Source organism: Pelobates fuscus, chromosome 6 (assembly GCF_036172605.1).
Source record: "Pelobates fuscus isolate aPelFus1 chromosome 6, aPelFus1.pri, whole genome shotgun sequence".
NCBI classification, from domain to species: domain Eukaryota; kingdom Metazoa; phylum Chordata; class Amphibia; order Anura; family Pelobatidae; genus Pelobates; species Pelobates fuscus.
Window position 1 is genome coordinate 42,602,286 of NC_086322.1, and position 17,806 is coordinate 42,620,091.

The 17,806-nt window shown below is 44.4% G+C and overlaps 1 protein-coding gene across 1 annotated transcript in view; it reads right to left on the bottom strand.

Moving 5' to 3' along the window:
• LOC134614147 (gastrula zinc finger protein XlCGF57.1-like) overlaps positions 1 to 17,806 on the bottom strand; it is a 111,355-nt gene that overhangs the window by 78,421 nt on the left and 15,128 nt on the right. The window lies entirely within an intron of this gene.

Below are 17,806 nucleotides of genomic sequence, written 5' to 3' on the forward strand. Positions count from 1 at the left end.
CCTGGGATATGTATGCAGCATTCTTCTGATTGTTCGGTAGAATCACTCCATTTATTATATTGAGTGAAACTACCGAACAACCAGACCACCCAGGAATAAGTGTGCCTCCAATTACAGTTTGCAACAATGTTGCAAACGGGTAATTGGCAATCAGTGTAATGTATTCTTTGTCCTCTGGGTGGCCGCCATTCGGGAAACAAACACGTGGCGGCGGCCATCTTAAACTACCGAACAGCGGTGTTTTGCCGTCGAGTGTCTGGAACTAAAATCGGACACTTGACTAGGCAAACACCGCTGAGACCTCCATACTTCCAGAAATTCGTATGGAAACTACCGAATGACCCGCCGTTCGGTAGAAAGAACCCCATAAACAAGGGAATTCATTCAAACCCTCTCCAGGCTCTATAACACAGGCAATTCGCCTGTTTTCATTCCCTTGTTTGTGACCGACCGCAGGGCCAAAATGCATGGAACTGTTTTCGGATACTTTACCCATGCGGTCGGTCAAATCTTTGGAACCCCATATCTCACGAACCATTCATCCGAATTACTTGAATTTTGGATATGTTGTCCCCCTGAATAAGGGCTATCCAGCGATGCTGGATTTAAAGGTGTACCCCAGGGTTTTGGGGTACATCCAGAACTTGGCTGAAAAAGTGTACCGGATAATTGAGTTTAATGTTATCTGAGGGGAGGGGATGTGTGGGCTGAACCATGTATGTGATTGGTTATTTTATGCCTCCCCCTGGGTGTGGCCTGTATGTGGATCAGTGTAATAAAAGCCAGGCTGGATGAGCCAGTCCAGAGTTCCTGTTTTACCCTCAAAGTGATGTGTCGTCTCATTATTGGGGGAAGGATTTATTGTATGCTGTTCCAGTTGACTGCTAGGAGTACAAGCCTATTCGTATGGTTCCTATTCAATGGTCTACAGCATTCATACGCTTGGGAGAATTTAAAGGTTTCTCGGATTCAGTGATTATGGTGTCTGCCAGAGTGCTTGGAGTCCTCAGGAAGCACTAGGAGCATCCATTAACGGAGGTACCAAGTCGGGGTGCCAGGCGATCCGTTACATTGGTGGCAAGCGGTGGGATGGCGTCCTAGTGCGAGGTAAAGCAGGGAGCAGACAAGTATGGAAGGTTCTGGCTCTGGAGATGATTGGCTGGCCGAGGTGAGGCAGCGAGTGGCTGAGTATGGGGATGATATACCCATGGAGACACGCCGGGTGATCTGGAACCAGGTCATGGCCGAGCGAAACACAAGGCTGGACCGAGATTTCCGGTTGGCAAAAGAGAGGAAGTATGCTCAGCAGCAGGTGGCGAAACCAACCTCGCCACTGGGCCCTGGAGAAGCCTGTTTGCTAGCCTCCTACCTGCTGACTATGGCCCCTGGGTTATTTGGGGCATATTGTACTGTATATTGCTGCTACTGGCCCTTTTAACAGCATCTATGGACATATTGGGACTTTTGGGACTACTGTCCCTTTAAGACTGTGATACATACTCTAGTGTACTGCCTGTAATATTATATGTGTATTAAGTTTAACCTGGGATATGTATGCAGCATTCTTCTGATTGTTCGGTAGAATCACTCCATTTATTATATTGAGTGAAACTACCGAACAACCAGACCACCCAGGAATAAGTGTGCCTCCAATTACAGTTTGCAACAATGTTGCAAACGGGTAATTGGCAATCAGTGTAATGTATTCTTTGTCCTCTGGGTGGCCGCCATTCGGGAAACAAACACGTGGCGGCGGCCATCTTAAACTACCGAACAGCGGTGTTTTGCCGTCGAGTGTCTGGAACTAAAATCGGACACTTGACTAGGCAAACACCGCTGAGACCTCCATACTTCCAGAAATCCGTATGGAAACTACCGAATGACCCGCCGTTCGGTAGAAAGAACCCCATAAACAAGGGAATTCATTCAAACCCTCTCCAGGCTCTATAACACAGGCAATTCGCCTGTTTTCATTCCCTTGTTTGTGACCGACCGCAGGGCCAAAATGCATGGAACTGTTTTCGGATACTTTACCCATGCGGTCGGTCAAATATTTGGAACCCCATATCTCACGAACCATTCATCCGAATTACTTGAATTTTGGATATGTTGTCCCCCTGAATAAGGGCTATCCAGCGATGCTGGATTTAAAGGTGTACCCCCGGGTTTTGGGGTACATCCAGAACTTGGCTGAAAAAGTGTACCGGATAATTGAGTTTAATGTTATCTGAGGGGAGGGGATGTGTGGGCTGAACCATGTATGTGATTGGTTATTTTATGCCTCCCCCTGGGTGTGGCCTGTATGTGGATCAGTGTAATAAAAGCCAGGCTGGATGAGCCAGTCCAGAGTTCCTGTTTTACCCTCAAAGTGATGTGTCGTCTCATTATTGGGGGAAGGATTTATTGTATGCTGTTCCAGTTGACTGCTAGGAGTACAAGCCTATTCGTATGGTTCCTATTCAATGGTCTACAGCATTCATACGCTTGGGAGAATTTAAAGGTTTCTCGGATTCAGTGATTATGGTGTCTGCCAGAGTGCTTGGAGTCCTCAGGAAGCACTAGGAGCATCCATTAACGGAGGTACCAAGTCGGGGTGCCAGGCGATCCGTTACATTGGTGGCAAGCGGTGGGATGGCGTCCTAGTGCGAGGTAAAGCAGGGAGCAGACAAGTATGGAAGGTTCTGGCTCTGGAGATGATTGGCTGGCCGAGGTGAGGCAGCGAGTGGCTGAGTATGGGGATGATATACCCATGGAGACACGCCGGGTGATCTGGAACCAGGTCATGGCCGAGCGAAACACAAGGCTGGACCGAGATTTCCGGTTGGCAAAAGAGAGGAAGTATGCTCAGCAGCAGGTGGCGAAACCAACCTCGCCACTGGGCCCTGGAGAAGCCTGTTTGCTAGCCTCCTACCTGCTGACTATGGCCCCTGGGTTATTTGGGGCATATTGTACTGTATATTGCTGCTACTGGCCCTTTTAACAGCATCTATGGACATATTGGGACTTTTGGGACTACTGTCCCTTTAAGACTGTGATACATACTCTAGTGTACTGCCTGTAATATTATATGTGTATTAAGTTTAACCTGGGATATGTATGCAGCATTCTTCTGATTGTTCGGTAGAATCACTCCATTTATTATATTGAGTGAAACTACCGAACAACCAGACCACCCAGGAATAAGTGTGCCTCCAATTACAGTTTGCAACAATGTTGCAAACGGGTAATTGGCAATCAGTGTAATGTATTCTTTGTCCTCTGGGTGGCCGCCATTCGGGAAACAAACACGTGGCGGCGGCCATCTTAAACTACCGAACAGCGGTGTTTTGCCGTCGAGTGTCTGGAACTAAAATCGGACACTTGACTAGGCAAACACCGCTGAGACCTCCATACTTCCAGAAATTCGTATGGAAACTACCGAATGACCCGCCGTTCGGTAGAAAGAACCCCATAAACAAGGGAATTCATTCAAACCCTCTCCAGGCTCTATAACACAGGCAATTCGCCTGTTTTCATTCCCTTGTTTGTGACCGACCGCAGGGCCAAAATGCATGGAACTGTTTTCGGATACTTTACCCATGCGGTCGGTCAAATCTTTGGAACCCCATATCTCACGAACCATTCATCCGAATTACTTGAATTTTGGATATGTTGTCCCCCTGAATAAGGGCTATCCAGCGATGCTGGATTTAAAGGTGTACCCCCGGGTTTTGGGGTACATCCAGAACTTGGCTGAAAAAGTGTACCGGATAATTGAGTTTAATGTTATCTGAGGGGAGGGGATGTGTGGGCTGAACCATGTATGTGATTGGTTATTTTATGCCTCCCCCTGGGTGTGGCCTGTATGTGGATTAGTGTAATAAAAGCCAGGCTGGATGAGCCAGTCCAGAGTTCCTGTTTTACCCTCAAAGTGATGTGTCGTCTCATTATTGGGGGAAGGATTTATTGTATGCTGTTCCAGTTGACTGCTAGGAGTACAAGCCTATTCGTATGGTTCCTATTCAATGGTCTACAGCATTCATACGCTTGGGAGAATTTAAAGGTTTCTCGGATTCAGTGATTATGGTGTCTGCCAGAGTGCTTGGAGTCCTCAGGAAGCACTAGGAGCATCCATTAACGGAGGTACCAAGTCGGGGTGCCAGGCGATCCGTTACAATGACCAAATACAATTATCCCCATACATGTTGTAGGACAGCCCAGTACCAATCCGCTACAATAACATTATCAAAAGAGACTATTAGGTCGAAAAGTGTTGGGTGTATATTGTATTCACGGTAATCTTTACAGTCTAAATGAGCATACATGGCATACATGAGTCAATCAAATTAAAGGGATAGGTTAGATGAATAGGGTGAAACAATTTAATTCCATTTGCCCCTTAATGATTACACAAATACTTGTAAGGAAAAATCTTCTATCATGATGTAGATAGGGAAGATATTCTGGGCAGGAGCCTTGTGTGCGGTTGGTCAGAAATAAGACTTCCATAAAACTCCCGAAGCCCTGAACTGATCTGGGGGATTTTTGGATATGTTGCTCACCCAGATCGGGGCTATCAGGGGATATACTTTTTATGGAGTTTATATGAGTTTTTGGGGTATTTTCATGTTGTCTGTAAATTATGTTCTTTTTTGCCTGGAGATAATTGAGTTGATACAGTAATTGAGGGGAGGGATTGTATGCTATGTGTGGGAGTGTCATACTTTATAACCCTGTTATTATTGGTCTGTAATTCTGTATTGTGTAATTATTGTATTGTAGTGTGTGGATTCATGGTCTGCTGGGATATCGACTGGAGAATACTGCAGCGCTACTCAGACTAGGGGGAAAGGACATCTCTGGTGGTTGATACCCCTCCTCAATCGGGGTGTGACTGTCACACTGACGATCTCTCATAGGTTCCTCCCTAAACACACAGTGGGCTGCTGCTTTAGTCGGTGGTGTTGGTGGATGCTCCCGTCTTTTCTGGGGGCGCCATGGACAGTTAATTTTGATGTGCCCCACTTGGTTACACCCGTAACACATTGGTGCTGGTTTCCAATATGGGCTCGCTGTGGGTATTGGGTTATGTAGTTGAGCCCTGTTCGGTAGCATGGGTGTTGGGGTGTAGGTGTTAGGGCGGTACCCCGGCAGTGCTCTGTTGCTTTCTGCCCTTCTGCCATCGTGGTACTCGTCTGCCATTCTAGCGGCTTCCTCTTCTGTTAGGGGTTTCCGGTCTCAGACACAATCTAGGACCTGATGGGGTATGGTCAAATAATTGTTCTAACAGTAGCAATTGCAAGGCATCTGCTAAGGTGGTCGCCTGGCACCCTTGAAACCAGTTGCGGGCAGCGCATTGCATGTGGAATGCCCATTTCACATAGGAATCTCTCCCCCCTTTTCTGAGTCCCCAAAATTTTCTTTGGTATGCCTCTGGTGTAACTGCATACCTGGCTACCAATGTCTCTTTAACTCTCTCATAGTCCTGGATATCCTCATCAGGCACTGCCCTGTAGGCTTCGGCTGCTCTATCTGATAGTTTTCAGCTGAGTCTTGAAAGTCTTGCAAATAACTATCAATATCCATCTCACTATCTGTAAATGCTTTGAACGCAGCATAATTGACTTTCCGTGACTGCCCATTTATAGATTCATGTAGAGATATTATATCCCCTTGCAGTTTTGTCCCCCTTTTTTACTGACTGTGCTATTTTCTCTTCTGTGTGTGATTTGGAAGCTCTTATAACTTGCTTAGACTCTTTCTGCCTTATCTTATAGATCATTCTGTCTTCCTCACTCTGTTTTTTTTTACATTTACTAAATGCTAACTTTTTGTTTTTTACTATTTTGGCCACATCTGCGGAGTACCACAGTGGTTTCTTGAATATTTAGCTTTTACTGACAAGCCTAATGCAATTTTCTGTTGCCTTCAGCAGTGCAAATTTTAAATATTACCATTTTTCTTGGACTCCATTTAAATTGCTCCAGTCTGATAATGACTCCTTTACACATATTCTAATTTTAGAAAAGTCTGTTTTTCTAAAGTCTAAAACGTTTGTTTTTGTGTGGTGTGACTCACTGTTCTTATATTAAACCACACTGACTGATGATCTCTGGATCCTAAACTATCACCTACAGTAATATCAGATACCAAATCTCCATTTGTTAACACTAAATCTAGTATGGCCTCTTTACGAGTTGGCTCCTCAACGACTTGTTTTAGAGACAATCCCAGTAGGGAGTTTAGAATATGTGTGCTCCTGGCACAAGCAGCTATTTTTGTTTTCCAATTCACATCAGCAAGATTAAAGTCACCCATGATGATAACTTCCCTCTTCATTGTCATTTTAGCTATTTCCTCAACTAGTAGATTATCTAACTCTTCAATTTGTCCTGGGGGCCTATAAATCACACCTACACGAGTTACTGTGTGATTGCCAAATTCTAACGTAACCCAAACGGACTTTATGTTCGCCTCACTAACTTTTATTAGACTAGATTTTATGCTATCCTTCACTTACAGGGCCACCCCTCCCCCTTTCTTGCCTTCCCTGTCTTTTCTATATAAAGAGTACCCTGGTATTGCTGTGTCCCAGTCATTTTTCTCATTATACCATGTCTCAGTAACAGCGACTAAATCTACACTATCAGTTGCTATTATTGCCGCAAGTTCATGGATCTTATTCCCTAAACTGCGAGCATTTGGAGACATGACTCTAAGCTTATAATTTTTTAACACACTTGCTACAGGCACCTTCTGTCCTTGTTTTGGGGGACACTTGGATTGATGTTGTATCACCCTTTTGCCCCACCCTCCTAGTTTAAATACATCCTAGCAAAACCTCTGAACTGCTCACGGAGAACATTTTTTCCCTTTTGAGAAAGATGCAAACCATCTTTTTTGTACAGTTTATTTCCCTTCCAAACAGAGCTACCATGAGAAATAAAGCCAAATCCTTGCTCCCGACACCATTCACCAAGCCACAAGTTAAAGTCCCTAATACGTAGCCGCCTGTCGTTCTGAGTGTTATGCACAGGCAGAACTTCAGAGAATGACAGTGTGGAAGCAACCTGCCGTATATCATTGGCAAAAACACTAAAAACGTCCTTAACCTCTGAAACCTCATTGCAAGCCAAGTCATTTGTCCCAAGATGGACAAGTACATCCAATTCGCCTTCCTGCTTTGCTCGCTTAACAATATTACAGATACATCTCCTGTCTCTGTGAGCAGTAGCTCCGGGAAGACACCTCACAAGACCACCATTGTCTATCTCCACACCTCTTATGATGGAATCCCCTAACAACAACTGCTTTCTATTAGGCCTCACCATAGTCTCCAAGCCTCTTTCCACAACACCACTAGCCTCAGTGCCTCTCTCCACAACACCACTAGCCTCAATGCCTCTCTCCACAACACTACTAGCCTCAATGCCTCTCTCCACAACACCACTAGCCTCAATGCCTCTCTCCACAACACCACTAGCCTCAGTGCCTCTCTCCACAACACCACTAGCCTCAATGCCTCTCTCCCCATCACCACTAGCCTCAGTGCCTCTCTCCACAACACCACTAGCCTGTCAGGCCTTAAGCCTCCCGATGTCTCCTCATGCTTCCGGGTTTGACGGAACTTAGCCACACCCCCATTGACGCGGTCTGCTATTTAATGCGACCGCACCAGCTGATAGACGCTGGATTATTGAAACGCGTACCGCACCTATCTCACCGGCTCACATACCTCGCTGAGACGACCACATGCTACTAGACCGGACTGGAGGATTATTCAAGTCCCCAACATCTCTCCTCATCACCGACAAGTGCCTGCACTCTCTGCAACCATTCACTGAAGCAACCGCCTCAGAGGAGAGCTGGGGACACAATCCCTCTACTTCTGGAAGCTAAGTATCTTACAGTCTCTGAGATAAGAGCTAACAATGCTAAAGCTTTATTTCAACTTACTAAAGTCTGCTATCAAGTTGTCCAGCAAGCCTTCTACAGCTTCCCTCAAATCAAGTATTATTCAAGTTCAGCTGTACCTGTCTTGCTACAGACGGTCTTATTTCTTCTTACTAAAGTTTGCTATCAAGTTGTCCAGCAAGCCTGCTACAGCATCCCTCAAAAGAAGTACTATTTAAGTTCTGCTGCACCTGTCTTGCTGCTGATAATTCCAATGTATACAATCTCTTATAATTTGAACTGTTAACAAGAATAACGGACTCTAATGAATTCTGAACCTTGTCATTGCTAACTGAAGCAAACCGTTTATTATTTAAAGAAACAGTACCTGTTATTCTGGAACTGAAGTCTCAGTTCCATCTAAGTGTAATAATAAAATATCAAAGTCCTAAGAAATCTGCAGTTGTGTTCCACATCATTTACTGTGAACGTGACATAGCCTCAATGCCTCTCTCCACAACACCACTAGCCTCAATGCCTCTCTCCACAACACCACTACCATCAGTGCCTGTCTCCATATCACCATTACACTCTGAAAGTGCAGAAAATGAATTGATCCATCTGCCATTCCTAGTATGTCTCTGCGGCAGTGGCTTTGCAGCAGTTCCAGCCTGAGTTTGTTTACCAGAAAATTTACAAATCTCAGTCTTCAAAAATACAATCTCCTGCCGCAAGATAGAGAACTGTCGACAGATTAGACAACAACCAAACCTCCAAAAAGTGGAACGTGAAACAAATGCATAGCAACTATTACATTGAACTAAGTCTGCCATTCCAATAAGGTGAATAATTTAAATCAAACAAATCTTAACTTTTTATTTATCCTCCTGAATACCTCAGATTACCTCCAGGTTATCTCCAGAATATCTCCAACCACACTTAGAAGCAACACAGGTAAGATTCATCTGTAGGAAAAGGTTACTGACTGCACAAGGTTTGATTTCCTGTTGGTAATTACAAGGCATTTGATTTGATTAGTTAGCTACTTGCTATTGATTACTGTTTAATTAGCTATTGTGTGCAAATAAGCAGAGGCCTACCCAGATGTTAAACATTCCTAGTGGGTGTTGACTTTAGGAGTTATATAAGGGTTTTTTTTTTTTTTCAAATCTGGTATTTATTAGATCGAGAAAGCATGTGGATACAGAAAGAAAGAAAGGGTGCAACATCATTCTTAAACAAAGTGGGGGTCAATACGGTGTGTTACACAGCATCATTAAGCAATAATCAGCCACAAAACATCGATTACCCAATCGAGATTTAGAAAGAAGTACCGTTGTAGGTTTCTCTGTAAGCTCAGATGATTTATCTCTAAAGGTGTCGCCCTTTACGGCATAAGAAATACGCGTATAGCGTAGCAAAAACTTGTCCGACAATCAGAGTTGTCTCGTCATGCCTCCGTATGCTTGGGTCGCTTGGAAGTGTGTTAGAGTACCTATTGTAAAAGTGGGGATCCAAGCGGGTAAAGGTAGAGAGGGGGTACAAGAAGGGAAGGAGGGGGGGGAGGGAGGGGGGAGAGGGGGAGAGAGGGTAAGGGGTGTATATAAGGGTTGTTGTCATTAGCTTGGCTAATATAGCTTGGTTGCTTCATCTAAGTGTTGCTTCTAAGTGTGGTTGGAGATATTCTGGAGAGTTTTACAGAAGCTTCAACTGTCTAAGAGTTGTGCTAAGAGTTTTTTTCTTTTCTACTGTTACAGGTAAGATTCATCTATAGGAAAAGGTTACTGACTGCACAAGGTTTGATTTCCTGTTGGTAATTACAAGGCATTTGTTTTGATTAGTAAGCTACTTGCTATTGATTGCTGTTTAATTAGCTATTGTGTGCAAATAAGCAGAGGCCTACCCAGGTGTTAAACATTCCTAGTGGGTGTTGATTTTAGGAGTTATATAAGGGTTGTTGTCATAAGCTTGGCTAATATAGCTTGGTTGCTTCATCTAAGTGTTGCTTCTAAGTGTGGTTGGAGATATTCTGGAGAGTTTTACAGAAGCTTCAACTACAGATGAATCTTACCTGTAACAGTAGAAAAGAAAAACTCTTAGCACAACTCTTAGACAGTCGAAGCTTCTGTAAAACTCTCCAGTATATCTCCAACCACACTTAGAAGCAACACTTAGATGAAGCAACCAAGCTATATAGTATTTCATAGTTCAGCGGCTGTCACATTAATTGTCTTCAGGGCTATGGGAGGCTTCCCTACCAGTGAGTTGAAAGCATAATAATATAGTTGTAAAGATTTATGGGGTCTATGGGTATGTAGGTATTTCCTCAAGAGTGAGATGGGTTTAGGGACAGCTATAAAACAAGATTCTATGGCATTTTCAGTACTGAGGAGAGGGTTGAGGAAAAAGGAGGTTAAATTAAAAGCCTTTGCTATCTGCAACCATATATTGCTGCATTCAGAAACGTGTGGGGAAGACCTCTCCTCCAGGAGAGCGTATAAGGAACAGCTCTGAAAGGTGCTAAGTGATTAGAGCTCAGGGGAGTATACAAAGTATAGCAATCCCCAGTGTGAATATAGCAGTTCCCTACAATAACGAGACGAGGCTACGTATTGAGGGTTAAGCAGGAACAGACAGAACTGAGGCTTTATTGTCTCTTTTATACAAGTTTTCCCACAAGGTTACCACCCACGTGGACCTTGTGGAGAACAGGACACAAAGTTACAAAGCCTATCAAAACAGATTTGTACAGTTAGACACTCCCAGATAATGTACACGAACCCTCCCCTCTGCCTGATAAAATTAACAAACACAATGGACTAACTCAATTACCACAGGCAGAATTTTTTTTTTCACAAAACACAGAAAAAAAAAAAAAAACACCACATGTCCCCACAAATCCAACATCCCTGGATTGTCCTGATCTGGGTGAATAACATCACCCAGATCAGATCTGGGGTTCAACATTTTTCTGGAAGTCTCTTTTGACTGACCGCAAGCATGGCTTTCATGCCCAAAATAGTTCCACAGATTTAGGCTGTGTGGCCGGTCTATCTTCTCCTCTATCCTGGAGATAATTGGCTTAAGTGGCTGTGGTAACTTAATTATTTCCAGGTACAAGAAATATCTCTAAGTCAAAAACTGTTACAAAAACCACATAAAAATACATAACTCATATAATACAATGTTTAACCTATTTGTCAAACATATCCCCAGATAGCTTGGATCTGAGTGCTCAATACGTCCGAGAACCACTCAGATCTCACGAATACAGTTGGATCGCCATTGGGTTAAACAATAGCAAGGGCTAATAGGAGATTGAGGAGAGACAAAGCAGCCAGCTTATACTGGTCTGGCAGTGTCCCTGGGACAACACCCTGCTGGAGAACAATTGGACAGGAAAAAGGGTGAGGGGAAGAGGCACATTTTCCCATGGAAGTCACTTTTTAGCATATTCTTTTGCAGGGCCCATAGTCTTTGGGCAAAAGGCTGGCCATTAGTCCTCTCCAAAAAACAGTAGCAAAATTGCTTTCATCACATGAACGTTCTAACTGAGGTGTCGGAGTGGTCCCTGTTCGGGAGATGAATGGAACCTGTTCGTATGAGCTCTCACAAATGGGAAGCAGGTAAAACATACAAATACATCACAATGACATGGGGAAACACAGAATATAAGGGAAAATCATGGGAATAAGCATTGGGAACACAACACACAAGAGCCAAACATATGAACATTCAGTGGGCATGGTACTTAGTGGTGGTGGTGGACCGCCACACCATCTCCTATATCTGCTATATTGTCATCTTTTGTAGGGCAATTATTCAAAAATAACCTGGCGCTTACACTTTCGGTAACCTAAAATTGTATTTTACTGTATTACCCTATGGTCTCTCTTTTAATTGTATATCGAGATTCTGCTACAACATAAAATTGTGATAACTTTTAGATGTACTGAGTGTGTGAAGAAAATAGACTTTTTATTCTGTATTTTCTAAGACCATTCGTTAATTTATGTTCATTGGTTCGGTAGATTAAAACTACCGAACACAGACCTCCCTCCTGGCACATTAGCTACAAAGGGAACCATCAATTGAGCGCTCTCTCTGGGTGGTTGCCGTTTGTATAGCCATACGCCAAGTGGAAGAGAAAACGGCGGCCATCTTGTTTGCACGAAAGGAGGCAGCGGGACTTGGTCGTCGAGTGTCTGGAACTAAAATCGGACACTCGACTTCCCAAACGGCTGACATTATCTCCAGGACTATGACCGAAGTGCAGGAATTTATACTACGCCAAAGACCACCACAGACCACAGTGAGAAACACAGCAACCACTACCAACACAGAGGGTAAGACAAAAATACCTTACCAAGCTTTTAAAAATTATGTGGAGGCAGAGGAAGACATAGATGCATTCCTCCAGGATTTTGAAAGACTGTGTGCCTTGCATAAGATCAGTGCAGACGATTGGGTTCCCATTTTGTCTGGGTGTTTAACTGGGAGAGCAGCAGAAGCTTATCATACTGTACCAGATGAGGAAATACGGGACTACAGTAGAGTAAAATAAATTATACTGGCCCGGTATGCCATCACACCAGAGGCATACCAAAGGTGGTTCAGGGAATTAAAGAAAGCCGAGAAAGACTTGCATGCTGAGTGGGCTTGTAGAATACAGCGGGTGGCCCTCGGATGGGTACAAGCTAGCAAAGCACGGTCCATGGAGGACGTAAAACAAATGTTGCTAATGGAACAATTTTATAATGTGGTATCAACCGATGTCCAAGAGTGGGTAAGGGACCGTAACCCTACATCCCTCACGGAGGCTGCTAGGAAAGCAGACGACTACCTGGATGCTCGCAGGCCACAAAAAACGGTAGTCCCAAAGATCACAGTAAAATCCTTTGGGGGGACAAACTACCCCCACAGTACCACCACGACAACTACCACCACCACCACCTGCTGTACAACCACAATTTCTTCAGCCTAGCTCAGGGCCCTCAGCTTTGTAGCTGCTGGTTCCAATAAACTGCCTTTTTCTTGGAATTCATTTGGAGTGCCTGGATTCATTTTCTATTTTTACTAGCTCAGGGCCCTGTCATCACTGCCAGAAGTGGGGACACTGCAAACAAGAATGCCCACCACTCTGAGAACGATCCTCCTGGATCCGACCAGGACCACCACTGAGAGCAGCCGCACATCACTACCAGGAGGAGACACCCGCCGCCTATAGCTCCGCAGTCCCCGTCACTACAATAGAACAGTGAGAGGTACTACACAAAGCCAACCCGCTACAAGCCAAAGCACATAATCGCCAACACCACAGGCAAACTGTATATCTGGAAAGAAAAGCGGTGCAGGGGCTCCGAGACTCAGGAGCCACCATAACCCTGGTAAAAAGCCACTTGGTCTCCCTTAGGACAACTCCCAATGCGCCAGACCCCATACCGCATCCCTGAAGCGGTATGTGAGAATATGCGCAAGGAGATCGATGAGATGCTCCAACTGATTGAGCCCTCAGACAGCCCCTGGGCTTCTCCAGTAGTCCTCGTACCAAAGCAGGACAGAACGACCTGCTTCTGCGTGGACTTTTTGAGGTTGAACGAAAAGACCGTATCAGACACCTATCCTATGCCTAGGATAGATGAACTGCTAGACCGGATGGCCAGAGGCCAATACCTCACTACTATTGATCTGTGTAAGAGGTATTGGCAGATTCCCTGGCTCCGGACGCCATCCCTAAGTCAGCCTTTGTCACCCCATTCGGCCAGTACCACTTTAAAGTCATGCCGTTTGGGATGAAAAACGCTCCGGCTACCTTCCAGCGGATGGTGGACCGACTCCTAGATGGGTTCCAGGACTACACCTGTGCATACAAGGATGATATTGTGATTTTTAGCAATACCTGGCAGGAGCACTTGGCCCATATAGGAGCGGTTCTAGACAGGATTAGGGAGGCCCGTCTGACATTGAAACCAGCCAAATGCAGTATAGGAATGGCCGAAGTACAGTACCTGGGACATCGAGTGGGCTGTGGATAGCAGAAACCAGAACCAGCCAAGGTAGAGGCCGTAGCCCAATGGCCCACTCCTAGGACTAAGGTGTTAGCATTTCTAGGGAAAGCAGGATACTCTAGGAAGTTTGTCCCCAATTATAGTTCCCTGGCCAAACCCCTTACTGACCTGACCCGTAAGAACCTTCCCCGCCAAGTAACCTAGACCCCAGAGTGTGAGCAGGCATTCCAACATCTGAAAAATGCACTTAAAAATGCTCCTGTCTTGGCAGCTCCCAATCCAACTAAACGTTTTCTTGTTCACACAGACGCTTCTATGTTTGGATTGGGGGCAGTGCTAAGCCAAGTCGGGGCCGATGGCGGAGAACATCCCGTGGCTTACATCAGTCACAAGTTGTTACCCAGAGAAGTAAGCTACGCCGCCATCGAAAAGGAATGCTTGGCTGTGGTGTGGGCCCTAAAGAAGTTGCAGCCGTATTTGTATGGACAGGCCTTCTCCTTGCTCACGGATCACAACCCGTTAGTGTGGCTGAACCGGGTGGCTAGGGACAATGCCTGGCTGCTGTGCTGGAGTTTGGAGCTGCAGCCCTTTGACTTTAATATTTAGTACCACCCGGGTAAACAAAATGGAAATGCTGATGGGTTGTTGAGACAGACAGACTTGGAGAAATGATCCGTGAGCATCCCCGGACCTCCCCAAGCCGATCCGTGTTGGATCAGACTGTGTATGCCGGCATGTGGGCAAGGGGGAGCAGTGTAGCGGATTGTATTGATGCTGTCCATAGAAATTCATATAGGAAATGTATTTGTGTAATTGTTTCCCTGTATATCGGTAAAGTGTATGTAGTATTCATATGATGGTTCGGTAGTTTCACATGAATGAAGCTACCGAACCATCAGACCACCCCAGTGAGAAGTGTGCGCCTCATTAAGCGTTCACACTCTGCAAACCGCAGCCTAAGTGATTAATTGTATGTTGCTGTGTGGTCGCCCTTCGGCATACGAACCACGTGCGGCGGCCATCTTACGCATGAAAATCTCAGCGGTGTTTGGTCGTCGAGTGTCAGGAACTCAAATTGGACACTCAAACAACCGAACACTGCTGAGACCTCCATAACTCACGAACGGAGAGACTAGGCAGCCCCTCGTTCGGTAAAATCAATGTACCGAACAAGGGAATTAATACGAATGGAAGATTAGCTGTGGATGGCAGGTATTTCTATGTGTTTTAACTCCTGAACAGAGACCGACTGCAAGGCCAAAACGCATGGAGCCTTTTTCGGATACCAGCTCGTGTGCGGCCGGTCAAATTACACCCTCCACCTAACTCCCGAACCCATGGTCCTATCTGGGTGAATTTTGGATATGTTAGTCACCCAGATCAGGGCTACCAGGGGATACCCAAATTATTATCCTCACTGCGTGTTTTGGGGTACATCTAGAATTCAGGGAAAAGTACAGTATGTTTAATAGTATTATGTGTCAGGAGATGTGTGGGAGGTAACTGTTACATTATTGGCTACTGGACTAGTTATGGTGAATCCCTCCCTTGCATGGGAGAATGCTTTAAAAGGAGGTTGTGTGGATTAAAAGTCAGTTCTGCTCCTGATGCTGTGTGTCATCCAGTCATTGGGATCTGTATGGGGATATTCGTGGATTACTTTGTTTGCTGGAATTATTTCTTCATGGTATTTTTACTACTTATTCCTGAGCCTCACTGGGATCTTTAGTGGAGTTAACCTGTGGAATACCAGGTCTCTGCTACAAAAAGACCATATTTATCTCCACCACTTTGTCATAGTACCCCAATATTTGTGGGTCCTACACATAGGGGATAAACATGCTAATTGCAATACTTACTGCATAAACTTCTTCCAGAAACTCTTCTCACATGCATGCTTTCCTGTGGTCACCTCCAAAGAGTCACCTATTGTGGAGGGGCATGGTGCTCAATTTAAAGGGAATCTGGTAGTAGCCCTGCAGTTTCCCCTGGAAACTGCTGCTAGTACTGGGTTAAGCTGAAGATGTACTACTGCTGGCTGATGCTGGAACCAATGCCATTACTTTACCTGTTTTTTTGTCCAGAGGAAAAGAAAAAGGTTATAATGTAAACATTGGCCTCCTTGATACTTAGGTGATTGTACAGAGGCACATGAGAAAGGTTTTCTCTCCTGTGTGTTATTTTATGTGTAACAAGCTCTGCTGGTGGTTTTGGTAATTGTGGTAGCTCAGTATAACACTAGAAAGAAAATTAAAGTGTTAGTGTATTCAGATGTGTAGCAAGTTGTAAGGGATGGCCTGATCCCACTGTTTGTTTTTTTTTGCACAAGTCACAAGTTCATGGCACCATTCTGTGCCACTTCATGGTGTTTTGTCAGGCTAAGAGAACGGACACTATGAGATAATAGTTATCTCTGTGTAGTGTGTGTACCTGTATTCTACACAGAGCACTGTGTCTGTGTGTATGCAGCTCTGGGAAAGGTGAAGGGACAGCAGCTTCAGTTAAATTTTTTTGTAAGTTAATATTCACATGTAAGTTACATTCTAATTCTATACTGTATGTATGTGACCCCCTGATGTTGGAGCCATAAAGTCCACACTTGTAACTGCAGGTCAAGATATCTACTTCCTCCAAAAGAAACGCCTAAGCCCTAGGTGATGGATTACCCACATAAATTAGTTCTGGAACTCACAATCCCATATTAGAGTTAGATTTACAGTGTATCATAGTAGACTGCTTTTATAAATACCTGTGAAGGATTTCCATATACTTACCTGTGTGCCTTCGGTTATATCCTCTCCCTGCTATTTAAATGCTTTTAACTGATCTGTTTTTATTATGTGTTTGAGGAATGTATTCATTCTACCGAACGGAGACCACCCTGGGTAGCAATCAGAATTTGGAACGTTGAGAAAACCGCAACTTAATTGAGTGTTCCTAGGTGGCCGCCCTTCGGCATACGAACACATGGCAAGAACAAAGGATGGCAGCCATCTTAAATCTCCCGAACGCGGTCAGCGGAACTTACGCATGAATTGCCTGGAACAGTTTTCGGCATGGCAACCACGCGAACATCCGGTCATTATGGAAGTCCTGGCTGACTACTTTCTATTCAACTAATCAAACCGGCATTCAGGAGTTTGAATCTACCGAACAAGTGGAGCATTTTCATATAACAAGCTGCAACATTCGTATGGTAGTTTTCGTGTAATTAGGTGCGAACGGAGACCGGCTCTTGCTGCTGATTTCATGGAACTCTAAATCGGATACCACCACATGGCGAGCCAGTCAAACTTCCACACAATGCGACACGGAAACTACTGAACGAGATTTGGATATGTGACTCCCAGTATCCTCAGCTACCCAGGGATGTAATTGTTATATTTGTATGTTATGCAGAAAGTACTTTTTTAACCCCTTAAGGACACATGACATGTGTGACATGTCATGATTCCCTTTTATTCCAGAAGTTTGGTCCTTAAGGGGTTAAAATTTTTTAATATTTCTGGTCAGCAGATAGTTTAGTATGTTGCTGAAACTCAATTATCTAGCCTGGCCCAGAGGAGGAGTCTGCTATTGTATAAATTGAATGCATGTTGCTTTCAGTAAATCAGTCTTGTTCCAGCATTAAGCTTTGGCTCATGTATGGATTATTTGGCAATACCAGCGATATTTATTCCTGTGGATTATTGGGAATATTTTTCTATGGGGAAAAAGGGAATATTGGACGGTGATACAAATTACTACCATCACACCAACATACTCCTTATACACTAATCTAAAAAAAGAAAAAACACATACAGAGTCACACATTTACATACACAGTGACATACACAACACAGTCACCCATAATAAGGAAATACAATAAATGTTCTGCGCACACAGGTAGGTGTCAAGCAGACTTTAATAGGATTGAGGAAAATATA